Raw genomic sequence first — 19,455 nt, 5'->3', positions numbered from 1 at the left:
TTTGATTACGGATTGCTGGATTTTAACCTTGCCTTGTATTTGACTATTCCTGTCTGCTGTGATTAACCCTTGCTTGCTTCCTTGATATCCCTTGCCTGCTGCCTGGATTGACCCTTACCTGTTTACTGGATACTCTCGTCTGCTGCCTGGATTAACCCTTGCCTGTTTACTGGATACTCTCTTGTCTGCTGCCCGGATTGACCCTTGCCTGTTTACTGGATACTCTCTTGTCTGCTGCCTGGATTAACCCTTGCCGGTTTACTGGATACTCTCTTGTCTGCTGCCTGGATTGACCCTTGCTTGTTTACTGGATACTCTCTGCCTGCTGCCTGGACCGACCATTGCCTGTTATTGGATACCTCTTCCATGTTATCTGGATTGTCTGTTACCTGGGGACTTGCCTGTCATCCCTGTTACTACTGACTCTCAACGCCAATTGCTTCATTCCTCTGGATTCAGGTAATGACCTATGTGATACCTTTGAACTGTTGAACTGTTACTAGCCTCATTAGTGGCTCCGGGTGGTATATCTGTCTTCTACGTCAGCTTGTATGCCTTGCTCGCCTAAGTCCTAATTAGGGCCAGCTAGTGGTGTGCCAGGCAGGGACAGTGTAGGTGTCAGTTAGTGGTGTGCCAGGCAGGGATAGCTAGGTAAAGAGCGAGACCCATAGCCTGGGACACACGCTGATTTCTAGAATTATACCACTGAGCGTAATTTTGTCTTGCTTTAAAGAACAACTGTTAGCCATACAATGCATTAATAAAAAAACACATAAGCAAGTAGATAATTACTTGCTTTACTTACTTAACAGATGTATTGCGCTGTCTACTGTTTAATTCAGATTTTACAACGTTTGTAAAATCCAGTGACTTCTGGTTCTGGTGGTGGCCATCTTGGATCCCATATGCTTAAAGGAATACTTAAGTCAAAAAAAAAAAATGACATTTACTCACCTGGGGCATCCCTCAGCACCCCGAAGCTGGATGGTGCCCTCGCAGCCCCGCTCCGATCGTCCTGTCCCCGCCGGCGGCTACTTCCGGTTCGGCGACAGCCGCCGACAGGCTGGGAACGCGGCTGATTTTCCGCGTTCCCAGCCGCTGCTATCAGCGGCTGGGAACGCGGAAAATCAGCCGCGTTCCCAGCCTGTCGGCGGCTGTCGCCGAACCGGAAGTAGCCGCCGGCGGGGACAGGACGATCGGAGCGGGGCTGCGAGGGCACCATCCAGCTTCGGGGTGCTGAGGGATGCCCCAGGTGAGTAAATGTCATTTTTTTTTTTGACTTAAGTATTCCTTTAAGTATTCCCCCTGGCACACCCTCTCCTCCCCGCACTATTAAAGAGCAGAGTGGGAAGTGATAAAAGTAGCGCAGACCGACTCACCTACTAATAGTTCCAAGCACTGAAGTTCCTGTGCATAATCTCTGCACTACCACTCGAGGCAGTGCAGAGAGTATAGACGGGAACTCCAGTGCGTGGAACTATAAGGAGGTGAGTTTGTGTGTGCTGGCTTTATCCCTCCCCGCTCTGTAATAGTGCGGGGAGGAGAAGGGATGCCGAGGGGGCATGCAGGGGGAGAAGCAACTGGAGCGCGGACATGGCACACTGCAGGAGGGGGGCTGAGGACAGTTTCAGGGGACAGCTTCTGGCCCCCCTTCCTGCGCCCTAGCAGCTGGCAGTGACGAGAGTGACAGACTTCAGCCAATCAAAGCTGAATTTGCATGTGACGTCACTTCTCTTTTGCGGCTGCTACTCTGCGTACCACATTAGAGCCAGGGGGCATGAGGAATAAAAATCAATCAGCGAAAAAGGTGAGATTGATTTTAGATTTTTATATTGCCTCTTTAGCATCCATTTTACTTGTAGAACAGCTACTTATAGAGAAATGATTTTAGATTTTATGCCTAACAGTTACTCTAAGTACAGTGGGATGCGAAAGTTTGGGCAACCTTGTTAATCGTCATAATTTTCCTGTATAAATCGTTGGTTATTACGATAAAAAATGTCAGTTAAATATATCATGTAGAAGATCACACAGTGATATTTGAGAAGTGAAATGAAGTTTATTGGATTTACAGAAAGTGTGCAATAATTGTTTAACCACTTCAGCCTAACTGGACGAAAATTTTCGTCCAGTTAGGCTGCGCGCACTCCAGCGGGTCGCGCGCACTCCCGCGGGCCCCCCCGTGCGCGCTCCCGCTGGGGCCGTTAGCCCAGCGATCAATGAAAGGGATTATAAATCCCTTTCACTGATCGGACCCCCCCGGAGAAAAGCCGACAGCGTCTCTTCAGACGCTGCGGCTTTTCCAAGATCAAAAAGTTCCCCTGCTTCTATCTTCTTCCTGGGAGCTAGCTCGATCACTCCCAGGACTTTTTGACTGTGGCCATCTTGTGGCCAAATAGCAAACTACACCAAAAATCACCTTAGATTGAATAAAATACATTTTTACACATGTAAAATCCCCTGCTTACCTCCCACACCAAAAAATACCCACATACAAGTTTTAATATAAAATAAAATAAAAAATTACAATAATAAAAAAAAAATAAAAACAAATAGTTACCTAAGGGTCTAAACTTTTTAAATATTCATTTCAAAGGAGTATATCAATATGATTTATTAAATTATGGGCTTCTAAATAGTGATGGACGCAAATTGAAAAAATGCACCTTTATTTCCAAATAAAATATTGTCGCCATACATTGTGATAGGGACATAATTTTAACGGTGTAATACCCGGGACATATGGGCAAATACAATACGTGAGTTTTAATTATGGAGGCATGTATTATTTTAAAACTATAATGGCTGAAAACTGAGAAACAATGAATTTTTTCCATTTTTTTCTTATTCTTCCTGTTAAAATGCATTTACAGTAAAGTGGCTGTTAGCAAAATGTACCACCCACAGAAAGCCTAATTGGTGGCAGAAAAAACAAGATATAGATCAATTAATTGTGACGAGTAGTGATAAAGTTATTGGCAAATGAATGGGAGGTGAAAGTTGCTCAGATGTAAAAAATTCTCAACCCTGTAGGCTGAAGTGGTTAAACAAAATTAGGCAGGTGCATAAATTTGAAATCAATATTTAGTAGATGCTCCTTTTGCAGAAATTACAGCCTCTAACACTTTTTGTAAGTTCCAATAAGAGTCTGGATTCTGGTTGAAGGTATTTTGGACCATTCCTCTTTACAAAACATCTTTAGTTTATTCAGGTTTGATGGCTTCCGAGCATGGACAGCTCTCTAACTCACACCACAGATTTTCAATTATATTCAGGTCTGGGGACTGAGATGGCCATTCCAGAATGTTGTACTTGTTTAGGGATGCTGTCTTGTTGAAAGATCCAGCCCCGGCGCAGCTTCAGGTTTGTCACTGATTCATGGACATTTGTCTGCAGAATCTGTTGATACTGAGTGGAATCGATGCGTCCCTCAACTTTGACAAGATTCCCAGTCCCTGCATTGGCCACACAGACCCTCAGCATGATGGAACCACCACCATATTTTACTGTAGGTAGCAAGTGTTTTTCTTGGAATTCTGTGTTATTTTTCCTCCATGTATATTGTAATGCCCAAATAACTCAATTTTAGTTTCATCAGTCCACACACCTTATTCCAAAATGAAGCTGGCTTGTATAAATGTGCTTTAGCATACCTTAAGTAGCTCTGTTTGTGCTCTGGGCAGAGAAAAGGCTTCCTCTGCATTACTCTCGCTTACAGCATCTCCTTGTATAAAGTGCGCCGAATGGTTAGACAAGACAAGACAAATAACATTTATATCGCGCTTTTCTCCTTGCGGACTCAAAGCGCCAGAGCAGAGCAGCAGCCACTAGGGCGGCGCTCTATTGGCAGTAGCAGTGTAAGGGAGACTGGCCAAAGGTCTCCTACTGAATTAGTGCTGGCTTACTGAACAGGCAGAGCCGAGATTCGAACCCTGGTCTCCTGTGTCAGAGGCAGAGCCCTTAACCATTACACCATCAGCCAACTGGTTGAACGATGCACAGTGACTCCATCTGCAGCAAGATGATATTGTAGGTCTTTGGTGCTCGCCTGTGGGTTGACTGACTGTTCTCACCATTCGTCGCTTCTGTCTATCCGAGATTTCTTTTTGATCTGCCACTTTGAGCCTTAACTTGAACTGAGCTTGTGGTCTTCCATTTCCTCAATATGTTCCTAACTGTAGAAACAGACAGCTGAAATATCTGAGACAGCTTTCTGCATCATTCCCCTAAACCATAATCGTGAACAATCTGTCTCCAGGTCATTTGAGAGTTGTTTTGAGACCCCCACGTTACTACTCTTCAGAAAAAAATTAACAGTGGAGGGAAACTTACAGTTGACTCCCCTTAAATACTCTTTCTCATAATTGGATTCACCTGTGTATGTGGGTCAGGGGTCACTTAGCTTACCAAGCCAATTTGAGTTCCAATAATTAGTTCTAAAGATTTTGTAATCAATAAAATGACAACAGTGCCCAAATTTATGCACCTGCCTAATTTTGTTTAAACAATTATTGCACACTTTCTGTAAATCCAATAAACTTCATTTCACTTCTCAAATATCACTGTGTGTGTCTCCTATATGATATATTTAACTGACATTTTTTATCGTAACAACCAACGATTTATACAGGAAAATCATTCGCATCCCATTGTATATTACATCAAAGTTGGATCAGCCTGTAGTGTTTTTTTCCCACTTTAATTTTGAGTGTGACTCCAAATTTAGACCTCCATGGGTTGATAAATTTGATTTCCGTTGATAATTTGTGTGCAATTTTGTTGTCAGCACATTCAACTACGTAAAGAACTAAGTATTTAATAAGAATATTAAGAATATTTCCTTCATTCAGATCTAGGATGTCTTCTTTTTTAGTTTTTTAAATATATATATATATATATATATATATATATATATATATATATATATATATATATAATTTTTATATGGTTCTGAGGAGTTGTTCATTATTTCAGACACTGTTTGCCATTTGATCTGAGGAAGCGGATTGTGCTCTGTGAATCGCGTTATCGTCGAAGTGTCTGATTATAGACTTTATTTTAAAATTGGTGTTACCCCTTCGGTTCAGAGGTAAGCCATTCTTTTTATGATTTCTATTACATCTATTATTATCTTTGGGGTGCCTTCTCCCTCCCAGTTTTATCCTCCACAGCCTCTCAGCTTATTTTTATTTTCTATTACATCTATTGTTTTTGGGGCACCTTCTCCCTCCCAGTTATCAACGCAGGCAGAGTCCAGGAACTAGGCCAAATATAAATACCAGAGGTCAGATAACTGTCATTCCAGGCTTCAGACAAACTCAAAGTCAGATAGAAGCCACGGATCATACAGCTAGACGCAAAAGGAGACAGGAGTGTGCTCATAATTGCAGAGGTCAAGACAGTTGGCAATCCAAGCAAAGGTTGTAACAGTAATCAATCCAAAACCCACCCAGCAGCTTAGTACTAACAACTAACCACCATCATGGGCAGGGGAGTACTGAAAGGGGCAGACCTTTCTTTGAGCTGGGACCAATAAAATAGAACTATAAGTACCAGCAGTCATTGGCTGCGTTTAACAAAGAAGTGGTCACTTTCACTTTAATTCAAACCATTTTTCTGGGGGCTAGCGGCACCACAGGAGTGAATAAGACAGGCGCATGGCCACATGCGCCCATCTAAAGGGATACAGGGACAGAAGCAAGAGCCAGCTATTGGTGGACCACAAAAACCCAAGATCTCCTTATAGTCCATCAGACCATATAGTAAAAGATTTTTGCTGAGAACTGGGGCTTATAATAATAATCCGAACATTTGTATAGTGTTTTTCTCTTGTCGGACTCAAAGCGCTCAAGAGCTGCAGTCACTGGGACATGCTCAAGAGGCCACCCTGCAGTGTTAGGGAGTCTTGCCTTGAACTCCTTACTGAATAGGTACTGACCCTAGCCAGGATTTAAACCCTGGTTTCTCCCTTGTCAAAGGCAGTGCCCTTAACCAGTACACCATCCAGCCATTTATAAAGATTAGTAAGAAAATTAACAAGATCTTAGATGAGAATTTTACTCAACTTTGTGACTATGATAAAATAAACAAACTTGGGAGTAATAAAACAGGCAAGATACTGGCAAGGTTGTTGCAAGAAGAAATAGCTAACAGATCCACCGCACATTGCCAGAGGTCACACGGTAATGTAGTTATGCGCTCGCATCGGGGATGCAGCAAAAACGTTACTTCAGTCACATTGCATCGCCATCGGTATGAAAGGCCCCGTAGACTTTCATTGGCGTAGCGGTGGTCTGCGGTGAAACCAGGCCATCACAATGCACCAGTGTGAAAGGGCCCTGAGGGTATAATGGACGACCTGCCCTTGAGAAGAGACTCTCGGATCCCGAGTATTGATAAGCCAAAAATAGATTTGCTGGATGCTCTGACTGATGAATCAATTTCTAGAAGCTGTAAAAAGTATAAAAACAGGGAAGAGTCCTGGTGGGTTTACAGTCGAATACTACAGGTGAAGTTCGGAAAAATTAGAATATCGTGCAAAACTTTATTTATTTCAGTACCGTATATACTCGCATATAGGCCGAATTTCTCAGCACAAAAAATGTGCTGAAAAGTCACCCCCTCGCCCTTTATGCGAGCTACCTGCCTGCATCTGTGGTGGGGGTGAGCGGACTGACCTGATGCTGAGTGCAGAGGACTGGAGAATGCAGCGGTTATGCAGAGCAGGCTTGCGGTGCCTGCAGTGACATGTTTCCCAGCTGGTCGGGGCGGAGGGGAGCGCAAGGAGAACAGCTGATGAGAGGGAGTGATCGCATGTCCGGCGGAGATCAGAGCAACAGCCTCCGTATACAAGGGGAGATCAAAGCAACAGCGGTCAGATGCCCGTGGGGAGAGCAGAGAAGGTGCGATTGATGGCCACCCTGAATCACAGCAGGAGCGCTCCTCCTTTCACATAATCTCGCGCTTCCTGCTGTCCCTGCATCTTGTGAGCCCATTGGCTGGGTAAACATTGCTCCTTCTCTGCTCTCCCATGGGCATCTGACCACTGCTGCTTTGATCTCCCCTGGTATTTGGAGGCTGCAACTCTGATCTCCACCGGGCATGCGACCACTCCTTCTCATCAGCTATTCTCCATGCGTTCCCCTCTGCCCCGATCAGCTGGAAGCATGTCGCACTGCAAGTCCGCTCAGTATCACCACTGCACTCTCCATTGCTCTGCACTCTGTGAGTATATACAGTAGTTCATTTATTTTACTTTGGGAGAGTACTATTTTTCACAATAGGTATTTTTAATAATTCAGCTTTTTCATGGGGGTAACTACTAATCACAGTATCACACTGTCCCACAGCAAAATTTGGATGGTTTTCCACTTTGAAATGATGATGTCCTTCCATGTAGAGCAGGGTGGCTCCCAGAGTAGTGTTGACATCAAAATGCTTTAGCAGGACTAGACTTGCTAACCAATGAAGAGACTTTCCCATGACACTTTGCATTTACAAGTCTCTAAGGGGTATTTATGGACTTGGTACTGCTGGTTTGAGTATGGGCAAGAGATCTGCTACATCACTCATTTGCATTGCTTCTCTCAGCATCACAAAGTCAAACAAAGAAAAGCGAGGGGGGTGGGGGGGAAAAGGCTCGGGAGCTGCTGCATTTTCTACCCTCGGCTTATATGCGAGTCAAATATTTTTTTCCTGGTTTCTGAGGTAAATGTTGGGGGGGTTTGGCTTATATGAGAGTTTATACGGTAATTCAACTGAAAGTGGCACTGAAGCGGGAAAAAAAACTTATGACATAATGAACTGTATGTGTAGTATAGCTAAGAAATAGAACATTAATATCTAAGAAACTAGTAAAATTGTTTCCAGTACAGGGAGGGTTAAGAAGCTTCACTTGTGATCTATGCAAGAGAGCTTATCTGACCTCCACATCTCTGCTTTCTGAGCACTTGTACATCAAAGAAACAGTGATAGACCGCATCGGATAAGGTGATTACTGCATGCAAGTGGAAAGGATCATTAGCTCTGCAAACCACACTCTGTATTTTAAACTATAAAGCAGAGCAAACTACAAATCTGACAATATGATGCAATGCTATAAAAAAGCTATAACTGAAAATAAAAATGAGACTAATTTCCTTGCTACTAATGTTCTATAAATTATCCGTACCACATATATTTCATTATATAAGTTGTTGTTTTTTTTCCGCTTCAGTGTCACTTTAAAAGGTGAAACGAATAGCAGAAATGGACATTACATAAAGTGAGGTATTTCAATCCTTTAATTGTTATAATTTTGATGATTATGGTTTACAGCTTATGAAAACCCGAAAAATCAAAATCTCAGAAAATTAGAATATTACATGAAATCAATAAAACAAAAATGAAAAATATAATCATGTACATGTACTCAGTATTTGGTTTGGTTTACTGCCTCAATGCTGCATTGCACGGATGCTATAAGGCTGTGGCACCGCTGAGCTGTTATGGAACACCAGAATGCTTCAAAAGCAGCCTTCAGCTCTTCTGCATTGTTCGGTCTCATGTCTCATCTTTCTCTTGGCAATACCCCATAGACTTTCTATAGGGTTCAGGGCAGGCGAGTTTGCTGGCCAATCAAGCACTGTAATCCCATGGATATTGAACCAGGTTTTGGCAGTGTGGTCGGGTGTCAAATCCTGCTGGAAAATGAAGTCAGCCAACAGAAGGTAATTTCTCATCTTGTAGGTATCATCAACATATGTGAAATTATAAACCTATCAAACAAAAGGGATGAAGCGGACCCATTTAAAAGGGTAAATTACTAAGAATCTGTACATTTTACCACAGTAGCCTGATTTTAGGGCAAAACTATAAGATATGTGGGAGTGTACTATTATTTTCACCATTCCTCCTGCAGAAAAGAGAGAGGCTGTCTGAAATCAAGCCAATTTCAAAACAATTTTGAGATGGGTTTCCCAATGGGAGACGCAATGTGAAACCTACCTTATATCCTTAGCCGGTCTCTCCCATTCTGCTGTTGGAGTATGGTTTTGGAAGGCCCTCTTCCAATAACTATATTGCCAGTATAGGTCTGCGGAAGAGGGAGAGCTTGTGTACTTGGAGTTGGGAGACTACAATCATGTGTGCTTTTAGGGAGACCAAGGAACCTACTTTGTCAGAAGGTAAATATACAGGAATCCCCTGGTCCTCAGTGAGCAGATGTCTGATTTGTAAATGCTTATATAAGTCACTCTTATGTATAGCAAACAAGTGTTGTAAGTCAAGAAAAAGGTCTTAGTGTGCTGTCAGAGAAAAGGTCAAGGACATAACAGATCCCTAAGTATTCCCAGTTCCTCATATCTAGATCAGGGATGTTAAGGGATAGTGAGGAGATAGGTATTTTAGTTGGGTGTTGGTATCAGATTGCTGTTTCAACATGTTTGGGAGTTTACCCAACCAGGGCTGACTCCTCATTTTACGAAACCACGACTCAGACTCCAACTCCGGGTGCCCAAAATTGCCCCGACTCCGACTCCACAGCCCTGCACAGGACTGCCACATACTGGATGTTTTTCCCTTTTCACACCAATCTTTGTAAACCCTAGAAATGGTTGTGTGTAGGGGGGCGTGGCCAAGATGGCGTGCTGAATAGAAGGGTTTCACGGAGCTCCGCTGCCCAGCTAACTTCATCCGCAACCATCGACTTAATCATCAGCCGTTATCTACTCAAAATACCCCTGCCAGATAGAGCTAACCTTGCTGCGACACCCTGGATTCTTGGTACGATCCACCGCTCGATCAATCAGAAGCTGGGGACGACTCTCTCCCCGACGCTGCATCTGCTGCTGGGCCATCCCGTCCTCCACGCTCTCCACGGAGATACAACCCTTACAGCAAAATGGGTGGAAGTAGGAAACAGCAGAAAGAAAAAGGAGACGGTGAAACAGCTACTGATTCTAATCTAAACACAACCGTCCCTCTACAAACTCCAGCCCGTACCAAACAGCCTGAAACAAATGGGGAACGGAATGGCCACGTGGTCGTGGATGAGACTCCATCTCTACCTAACACAGCGGAGCTGATGGAAGCTATCCGGACGTGCCAGTCCACCTTACTCCTCAAAATAGATCACATTGAAAGCAAATTCACCCTGCTACGCCAAGATCTGATCGGCATCAAAGAGAGGACAACGGCATTAGAGCGCCGCACATCTGACGTTGAGGACCGTGTCCACCTTCATGGAGCGGCTATCCCCTCTATGCAAAAACGCCTTACACAGCTTGAAAGCAGAGCAGTCGATGCTGAAAATAGAAATAGACGCAATAACCTCCGCCTGATAGGCTTACCTGAGGGATCTGAAGGGAGAGACGTCCCGGACTTCATGGAGAAACTTCTGAAACAACTGCTCCCGGAGGGGACATTTTCATCCTTCTTCGTGATAGAAAGAGCCCATAGGGTTCCAGCTCGCATGGGTCCACCCGGTTCGCCCCCCAGGCCAATAGTCCTTCGTTTGTTAAATTTCAAGGACAGAGATGCCATCCTGTCAGCTACTAGAGAAATTGAGGAGCTGCTCTATGAGAATACACGCCTTATGATCTTCCCTGATTACACCATGGAGACACAGAAACTACGTCGTACTTTCCAGCATGCCAAAACCAAGCTCAGAGAGAAGCAAATCAAATATTCTATGCTGTTCCCTGCCAAACTCAAGGTACAGGACGGAGAAACTTTCCGTTTCTTCGACAAGCCGGAAGATGTTATAACCTGGCTGGAAACTCTCCCTGCTCGAATCGGATAAGTATTCTCTTACCTCTTTTGCTATAATTGCTGATACGGGCCGTTTCCCCCCTGTTTTACTTGTGGCACCTGAGTTGATAACATTATACTGTCTGTATTTAAGGTGCCGTGCAGCCAGGATCTCTTGGGAGACTCGCTGATGCTGCGAGATAACTAAGTGCAAAAGTTTTCCTTATCTAGTTTGCTTTATTGTTGGAACTTCTGCTTTTTTCTTTTTGGATGTTCTACTTTTACACATATATGTTTTTCATGAGCGGACATTGCTCGGATTTACTGTTAAGGGTTCAGCCTAAAATGGCGCCTGCTGTTATTACACGTTGGACTGTGTGGACGGCGGGAAATATGCCCGCGCTTTCTAACAGCTCATCCAGCTGCATCTCACACTGTGTAGGCTCTTGCGTGTCTGAACTGCATGATTCTCTCCTTTCTTTCTGCCTAGGACTGCCCTATATGTTTTACGGAGACACTCTATGCTACATATATCGTATGTTGGAGAGATAAGTAATGGATTTGTTTCTGGGGCTGACTTGTAATAATATGCTTCCATTCCGACTGCCTCTCCCCAGATGCCTGCAACATCAACTAGGCTGATCAGCCCTATATAGAGCGCTATAGTTATGCTGTGAGCTACGCTATTCCTGCATGTACACTGTGAACTTTCGATTGATATGTCTAGGATAACAGCTAGGTTGTTCACCCGCATATTTATATGACTAAGCAAGTGTTAACAATAGTTAAATGTGTTATATATTCAACTTCATATTTCGTTTAGCAGGTCCGTCTCTTTGTTGGGAATAAATGCCTTATATATACCCAATTACTGCAGCTATCCACTAGAGGGCGCTTGAAGCCCATTAGCAGTAACTATACACTCAATACGCTTTTCCAGTGAGTGTGATATCCCTTCCCTTTTTATTCCCTCTTCTCGTCCCTCCTATCCAGCTATAACCATGCTGTAAACTAGTTAACGATACGGCGACCTAAGCAGCCTAATGCTCCCTCTACAGTTAACCGGCCAGCCCTATATGTTCCACATTGGAATGCTCTCTAAGATATCTATACTATGTATATGATGAAGCGCCGTGCAGTTATACTTTGGGCCATCTTATACGTCACTTTCTTCACCAGATAGAGTACCTCTACTGTGACTCTGTTTCAGCAGACATTACTGTATGCGACTAATCTCCTGATAAATAGCCAGAATGGGGTATGACAGATAACGCTAAACAATATAAAGGCTTTTAGTCCACACAAACTGCACGGTTACCAGAGAAGAAGCGGCCGGTCTAAGCTGACAGAGATCCTCAATAACGAGCTGGCTTCTGTGGTGACATTACCTATGCACATTCTTCTGTATGGAAGCGCTACTACTCGTGTCCCCTTCCTACATATACTCTGGTATCCTTTACCCCAATCCCACCAGAAATATATTCAGCGCATCCGTTTAGTCATTAAACGACTACACATCATATATGCTCCACTTTGTATTTCTTATTGGCCTAATAGGTCTATGCCTCTGAAAATCCCGAGTGATATTTTCATGAACCAAACACCTCTTGCGGGGATATCATCAATAAGGTGCTGTCGCCACGGAGGACTGCTCTATCCAATAGTTAATGTTAAAGATATGTATATTTCATATTGGAATGTGTTATAAAGGAATGTATACTGTGTATATGGGGCGTGGGCACATTTATTTGTTTAGACAGCTCCGACCTGGGTCAACTGGTTACCTCCACTCAAATAATATCTCCATAAACACTGATGGGGGAAGCTCACCCCTTTGGTTACTGGCCCTGTAGTTCTAATCACACACAAACGATGTCTCAGTGCTATGGTGACCATGGTTCCTCAGGCCGTGTATATGCTCTTCTGTATAAGAAACACTTGCTGTTTTCTCTTCTCCCCCTGCCATACTTCAGAAATATTCACGAAGTCCTCCTCGCTTGTCCCCTAAGGTATTCAATGTATATTATAAATTTACTGCTCACAGTGTCGTATGTCTTCTAGCATTAACTACCAATCCTAATTGCTTCAATATGGTCCTAGAAGACAGTATACTGTTTATTTCTTTATCTTTTACCCATACTACTATATACGTTGGTGTACATATATGAATGTATATGTGTGTGTGTATGTATGTGTGTATGTGTGTATGTATGTATGTATGTATGTATGTATGTATGTATGTATGTATGTATGTGTATATATATATGTATGTGTGTATGTATGTATATGTGTATCTATGTATATATATATATATATATATATATGAGGGGACATGAGTACAGGTAATTATGTTTGGGGGATTGCGACTATAAACCCTGGTATCTGCAGGCTTGGTACAAACGACTCACTCTGGTCCCTATGCATTGAGATTGAATGCCAATAATCTCCTTCCGGACGCTCTTTTATGATGCCTCACAAAATACCCCACTCAGTATATGGCATAAGCTATGAGCAGCTAAACAGCACTCATTTTGTACCTATGTCCTTGCACCAATCAGCATGGTTTATCACTCCAAACCCTGCTCACCCCTTCCCTCTCTTCCCACCGCCCCCCTTTTCTCCCCCCCCCCCCCCCTCTCTCACACTCCAGTTGCTATTTTGAAATGTTTTAGAGATTTCCATCCAAGCTTAGATATGGTACTTGTTCCTATATCTGCAAGATGATGCTCTAATATATCCTATGTTTCACAGGCATCAGTTTAAGATGGTTAATACCCCCATAATCTATGGGTGCAGTTGGGCGGCGGAGCCCACTCTTGGCCTCCCCTTCACTACAGAGACATCACAAGATAGTTTAGTTGCTGGTGTCTCTGTGATTCAAGTTTAGTTAGGGTGCAGACACCTAAAACGTCAGTTGATGTATGGTGTAGGGTGGGGGGGTTGGAATAAAGTCTTCATCTTCTGTATGACTGATATGTTTTACTGGTTCTCTTTAACGGCAATGCACTCAGGCATTGTACGTATAGTTTTCTTTATGCTCTCTCTTCTTCTCTTTCTCTTCTTCTCTTTTCTTCTCCTTTCTCCTTCTCTTCTCCTTTCTCTGGTGTCCTTCATCTAGTGTAATAAACCTGAAGATGTTTATATATCTCTATAACCATGACAACACTTAATTGTTTGTCTTGGAATGTGAGAGGCCTGGGCTCCAAGATAAAAAGATCTTTAATTTTTAACTACCTTAAAAAATACAATCCGCACATTTGTATCCTCTTGGAGACCCACTTAATAGGCAACAAGGTTATGGCGCTTAAGAGACCTTGGGTTCATTAGCATTTCCATGCCACCTACTCCACATATTCTAGGGGTGTCTCGATACTTCTGCACAAATCCCTCCCAATCACAATACTAAACTCTATTACCGATGACAGAGGTAGATATGTGCTACTGCAGTTCCAGTTATATGGAATAAACTATGTCCTGATAGGCCTGTACCTTCCCCCTCCGGCAGACAAACAAATACTTTATAATCTTCTTCTTAAAACTGCGAACTGGCAATGTGACAAATTATTGATAATGGGAGATTTCAATATGGTGCTAGACCCATCTAAAGATAGATCAACCTCCAACCTAAGAGATAATAAGGATCTAGCTATTTGGGCGGAGGGCCATCAGCTTCAGGACTTGTGGCGGTGGAAAAATTCGACTCTCTCTAATTTCACTTGCTACTCAGCCGCTCATAGATCAATGTCCAGGATTGACATGGCCTTCGGATCACCTGAAATACTTCCGTATATACAATCTGTAGAAATTTGTCCCCTTGGCATCTCTGATCACTCCCCTATACTTGTTACCCTGCTTTCGCATGCAGCTCCCAGGGATAGACTCTGGCGTGTGTCTAGATACTATATTCAAGAACCCAACATACAGAAAAACATTAGTCAACAAATTACAGAATACTGGGAACAGAATGTAGATTCAGCGTCGGAGGCTGTGCTGTGGGATGCTGGGAAAGCAGTGGTCAGGGGTCATTACATGTCTGCAATCCAAAAACACAAAGCTGACTCGAGGAAGCATTTGACCGATCTAGAGTTAAAAACTTCCAAACTTGAGCAGATCTTTAACCAAACACGTACAATGGAGGCCTGGCGCTCCTGGCAGTGTGCTCTAAGACAGTGGAAATTAGCTATAATTGATAACACCAAAAATGCAATTCTTTGTCAATCTCAAAGGATTTTTGAATATGGGGACAAAAACAGCCGATTACTAGCCTGGTTGGCTAAAGAAAATAATGATGCTTCTGCTATTCCTACTATAATGAACGACAAGGGAGTTTCATTAGTAGACCCTGAGGAGATTAACAAAACTTTTGTTTCCTTTTATAAAAATCTATACTCATCCAAAGTAGACTATAATACTACTTGTCTAATAGATTATCTGCACAATATTGACCTTCCCTCCTTGTCGGAAGAAAGCACTGAAATGCTGAATGCCAGTATTAAATTGGAGGAGGTTTAGGAGGCTATATTCGAACTAAAACCAAATAAAACCCCAGGTCCGGATGGGCTTCCTGCCGAGTACCTCCAAGCATATTCTGGCCAAATTGCGGATAAACTTTGCTCCCTATTTAATAAAGTGCTTGAAAGAGAAACTCTACCCCCCACTTTCAGTGAAGCCATTATAATAGTCATACTAAAACCTAATAAATCCCCGGAGCAGTGCGGCTCATACACGCCGATATCACTCCTGAATGCTGACGCAAAAGTATTAGCAAAAATCCTAGCGAATAGACTTAAAAAAGTCATCACAGAGATAATCCACTGCGATCAAACCGGATTCATGCCAGGCCGTAGTACTGACATCAATCTTAGAAGGCTTTTTACTAATATTTCTATTCCCCCTCAGGACTCTGGGAAACGCACGGTGGCCTCTCTAGACACAGAGAAGGCCTTTGATTCAATTGAATGGCAATATCTATGGCATCTCTTACAGTTATATGGTCTAGGCAACAATTTTGTTTCCTGGATCCAAGCACTTTACCATACTCCAGTCGCTCGAATTAAAACGGGAAACAATATCTCACACCCATTTCCGCTGTCGAGGGGCACACGCCAGGGCTGCCCACTGTCACCATATTTATTTGCTCTTGCCATCGAACCGTTAGCGATACAATTGCGGGAGGCCGAGAACATTAAGGGAATATTGGTGGGCTCTTTAATGGAAAAAGTATCTATGTATGCGGACGACACTTTACTTTATTTGGGTGATCCGGAGGCCTCTCTTTCGGAGGCATTAACTCTTATTTCTACCTTTGGCAAGTACTCTGGTCTTAAAGTGAACTGGGACAAGTCGGTTCTAATGTCATTAGACAATTTTGACACCTCTAAATACCCTTCTGCTCTGAAATGGGTTAAACAATTTAAATACCTAGGTATTAATGTAACTAACAATACAGCAGATTTTCTCCGCCTCAACATCCAACCTGCAGTTGAGGCTCTCAAAACCAAATTCACGATATGGAAAGCGCTGCCTTTATCTCTTATAGGCAGAATAAGCATTCTTAAAATGGTCTTTTTGCCCAAATTCCTGTATCTCTTTAGACAGACTCCAACTACTATCCCCAAAGCCTTCTTTAAAAAGGTACACTCACTAATCTCTGGTTTTCTTTGGGGTGATCAGGCTCCGAAGGTGGGTCTCTCCACCCTGCAACTACCTGCCGACCAGGGAGGTCTGGCCCTACCTGACCTATATTTGTACTATTGCGCGGCGGTTCTGGTGTCTGTGAGATGGTGGTTCTCTCAGGACAAACTTAATGCTGCGGTGGCAGTTGAGGCAGCGAGGCTGGGTTCATATGAAAGGCTAACGTTGTTGCCGTTCCGTGGTACCAAATCGGACGACAGATGCACTACTCCCATGGTTACTACGGTTAAAGTCTGGAAAGACATGATTAAGTATACTGGTGACAGCGACAAAATGTCGCCATACACTCCCTTATGGGGAAACCCTCTGCTTCCTCACTTCTCACGGATACCAGACCCTGCCCTATGGGCTCGCTATGGTATTAAAGCTATCCACCACATAACAAATAGTGATGGCCTTTTATCCTTTAATCTCCTAAAATCCAACTATAACTTACCCAATAAGATGTTTTTTCGATACCTACAATTACGCCATGCGTATAATGCGCAATTTGTGAACAGTACCCCAACCCTGGTGTCTCCTGAACTTGAGAAGATACTAATGGTAGCAGAATTAGACAAATCACTGTCAGTAATATATTTTACACTCATGAATACCAACACTCATAGCCTATCTAGATGTAAGTCCCGCTGGAGTGGGGATATTACAGGGCTGGATGATGCAGACTGGCAGGAGATCTTGGAAGAATTTGTAAAAATTCCTATCTCAGCCAAAGAACGATTAATTCAGTTCAAGTTCCTGCATAGGACGTATCTGACACCCCTTCGTATGTGCAAAATTTCCAATGCCAATAGCCCCAATTGTCCACGGTGTATAGTCAGTCAGGGCTCCTTTTTCCACATGTTTTGGGAATGTCCCAAGGTAAACAACTTCTGGCAACAGATTATCTCACTAATCAATGAAATTCTAGAAACACATCTGATGCTCTCTCCTAGACTAACTCTGCTAGGTCTCTTGGACGGCACACCTGCAAATAAACATGCCCAATACCTAGTAAAAATCTTATGTTTTTATGCCCGTAAAGAGATATTGAGAACATGGAAATCAGATAAACCCCCGTCTCTTAATTTTTGGAAAAGAACAGTCAACAAAACCTTACCTCTCTATCGCCTAACCTATAAGAGCAGGAATTGCCCTAAGCGTTTTGATAAAGTTTGGGCCCCATGGTACAACAATGTAGACGCTCTCCCTACAGGTCCTGAGGATTGACTTTTTAACCCCAATTGCCCTCTCACAAAGACTTTAAGATGATCTAAAGCAATCCGCTGCCATATGTAACACATGAACAGGTTGGGTGCTGGAGACACTAGAGAATCCCTTGCTTTCTTCTTTCTTCTCTTCCTCTTTTCTCCTACCTTTTCCTTCTCTTTCTTTCCTCTCGGTTTCCCTCCTTACAAGATCAACACAGGGTTCTACTACTCAGTCAGCTTTGCTGCTGTCTGGTTGCTACATGACTCTTGTACGTCTAACGTAGGAATGTTTATGGACACTGGTCTGAAACAAATTATATACATATCCATGATTCTATGTATGGTATCCTGTTTTTTTTCATAACATGCTATGGAATGTACAATATATCTATGTATGTATATGCATCATCATATACATGGAGAGTTGTGTTCTTACATTATCATGACCTCTGGTTGATCACTGTCTTCTTTACTCTTGTTTGTACTACATATGTTATTAAAACAATAAAATGATTTGTTAAAAAAAAAAAAAGAAATGGTTGTGTGTGAAAATCCCAGTAATTGAGCAGATTGTGAAATACTCAGACTGGCCCATCTGGCACCAACAACCATGCCACGCTCAAAATTGCTTAAATCACTTTCTTTCCCATTCTGACATTCAGTTCGGAGTTCAGATTACTTGACCAGGACCAAGACTACACCACACAATTGAAGCAACTGCCATGTGATTGGTAGGTGTTCCTAATAATCCTTTAGGTGAGTGTATAGTTACCAGGGCTGTGGAGTCGGTACAAAAATCCACCAACTCCGACTCCTCAGTTTAGGATTCCACCGACTCAGACTCCTCTAATTTGCATATTACAATCTTGTTGATTGAAAGTATGCAACATAAAATTCATCTCTTAACTGTCAACGCTTAGGAATTTTAAAAGACTGTGTGTGAGCCAGCCCTGAGCTCCAAAGCTCAGTGCGACCCATGCTTCAATCCTTCCCTTTTCAAAGGTGTTGCACCCAAGCTATGCTCAGTAGCAGAACGCAATGGACGTTAAGGTAAGTGCCTGTTTTTAAATATTGGGAGGTGGGTGCGGACGGCTCTCCCCGGCGCTGGCCACACTTGGGGGGGGTCACCTGGGCCACCCAGCCTCCCCCTCCGGGGTGCCGCTGTGGTTCCCAGGCAGTGAGAGTGCCTGGGACCCCACGGCCCCCTGGGCATTGGGAAGCCTAATCGTGGCGCCCCTAGATAGTGCTAATTGTAGCATGAACTAATTCCCGCAGGGCGACCGCTTTCCGGCATTGGTTTTTGACCCTGCATAAGTTGGCATGCGAAAGTGAATGCATATTTGCATGAGCATTGCCTCATGAATAGCCAATTAGGCCAAATTTGCTTAGCCAGTTATGTCAGGTGTTCACTTGGTGTTTAATGCACACATTCAATTCTCTGAGTTGTGAGAATTTTAAAAGACAACTGAAGTGAGAAGGGTATGTGGACATACATATGCCATATTTATTCCCTTTAGTCATAGACTAAAACTAGTCCTTGGTAAGAGTATTTGTATAAGGTACAGACCGGAACAAAGAACATCTATCAGGCCCTAGGCAATGTAACTGTGGGTACATGTAAGAATAATGTGCAGGTACTCTGCAGGAGAATGAGGCGATTATTCCTCTATTACACATTCTTCATGCACAATCTGAACCAGGTTTATGGGCGATAGACAAAACCTCTGTGTTCAATGTGCACAACATTCTCAGTGGATTCTCTGCAGCTCTGTGGGGAGTGCATATGTAGAGTATAGTACTACTGTGTAACAAAGTAAACCTGAGACAGATGAAATTAAAGTTT

General features: G+C 43.1%; 1 protein-coding gene across 2 annotated transcripts in view; it reads right to left on the bottom strand.

Annotated features, from left to right (window-relative positions):
- Positions 1-19,455, bottom strand: part of TCF20 (transcription factor 20) — a 438,087-nt gene that overhangs the window by 19,734 nt on the left and 398,898 nt on the right. The gene's annotated exons all lie outside the window — the stretch shown is intronic.

Source organism: Hyperolius riggenbachi, chromosome 6 (assembly GCF_040937935.1).
Source record: "Hyperolius riggenbachi isolate aHypRig1 chromosome 6, aHypRig1.pri, whole genome shotgun sequence".
NCBI classification, from domain to species: domain Eukaryota; kingdom Metazoa; phylum Chordata; class Amphibia; order Anura; family Hyperoliidae; genus Hyperolius; species Hyperolius riggenbachi.
Note: the sequence above shows the minus strand (reverse complement) of the source record. Positions and strands in the feature narration are given on the sequence as shown.